Here is a 1,670-nt window from a genome sequence, read left to right as displayed (position 1 = left end):
GCGCGCACGTGCGTGCGCATGGATCACACACCATACCATTGATTGCTAAGGGAAAAAATAGGTCTGTCCTGGAAAAGGTAAAATCAGATTTTTCTTGGATAAAAGGAGAAACTGAACTTCTCCTTGGAGGCTAGGATTTTGAAGCTCCATCTCACATACTTTAGGCATGTGGCCAGGAGGGACCAGTCCTTGGAGAGGGACATCATGCTTGGAAGGATAGAGGGACAGTGTAGGAGAGGAAGACCCTGGGTAAGATGGACTGGTAACTAGGGTAATGGCGGTAGGTGTGTCAGAGTCAGTGAGACTGGCTCAGAATAGGTCCTTCAGAGCTGTTGTGTATAGACAGGGTCAATACGAGTAGCAGGTGACTTGATGGCGCATAACAATAGGTAGATGATTGATAGATAGATAGATAGATAGATAGATAGATAGATAGAGATAGATGATAGAGGTAGGGATAAAGATATTATCTATCTATCTATCTATCTATCTATCTATCTATCTATCTGCTCCAATTCAAAATGACACTACGAACAACAGATCAAAGCTGTGGTGTCTTAACTTGTACTACATGCTCAAGCCCATTGTTGAGCGATAGATATAGATTAGATAGAGAGATGATAGATAGATAGATAGATAGATAGATAGATAGATAGACAGATAGATAATTTAACATTTTATTCAGTATTTATTATATCAGCCCTCCTTAGAAGGAAGTTATGTTTTATAAGCTTTTTTTCACAAATATGGAAATTGAGTCATATTTGACTTGACGGCATTTAACCACTGCTAAGTGAGACCAGTGTTGTCATGTTTAGGAGGAACATTCTTCTAAGTTGTATATCACTCTTCTGTCAATTTGCTATATGGACGTAATCTGATATCAAGTAACAATATTATTTTCACATCTGCTTTTGGTTCTGATTTAATTTTTATATTATTAAATACCTCCTGGGCACATTATTGGAATCCACCAGCTGCTTCACAGGAGAAGGATGGGCAATCTACTCCCATGCAATTTACTGTTTCTGAAAACCTGCTGGAGGGTTAACTATGAGTCGGTTCTGACTTCATGGCACGCAACAATTTTGTATAACAATTTTGTGATGCTGAACCCTATACCATTGGGGTGTCAAATGCCATAACTGTTTCCCAAGGTGGACAGTGTTTGGTGGAGCTCCCAGTTTAAAACAGATTTGGAAGCAGGAGTGGCATCCACTTCCTAATCCACATGCTTAGGGAAACTATGGACTTGGAAAAACAATGATAGTTATAGAAAGGCCTCAGGTTTTTTGTGTTCATAGAATTTCTATGAGTCATGCTCAACTCAACAACGATCAACAACAACTTGACATTCATAAGCATGCATTTAACGAACTTCTATTTGTTGGCATAGATCTTTTACGTAGTTTTCCTATTTCCCTCCTGTTAACATATTAAAAGAGCCAAGAAACACCCATACTCACACTTTATAAGAGTTTACCAACAATTCTGGGTAAAAATATTAATATTAAATAAAATAATAATTACTATTTAAGAATTAATTAATAATTAAGATATAATTAATATTAAGCCTTAATATTAATAAATGCAGAGGTCAAGGACTGCAGCCTTCAATATGGACTGAGGCTCAATGTCAAGAAGACAAAAATTCTCGCCACTGGACCAAT

The sequence above is a fragment of the Elephantulus edwardii genome, unplaced genomic scaffold, assembly GCF_000299155.1.
Source record: "Elephantulus edwardii isolate Elephantulus edwardi_28Jun2011 unplaced genomic scaffold, EleEdw1.0 scaffold00039, whole genome shotgun sequence".
Classification (NCBI taxonomy): domain Eukaryota; kingdom Metazoa; phylum Chordata; class Mammalia; order Macroscelidea; family Macroscelididae; genus Elephantulus; species Elephantulus edwardii.
Note: the sequence above shows the minus strand (reverse complement) of the source record.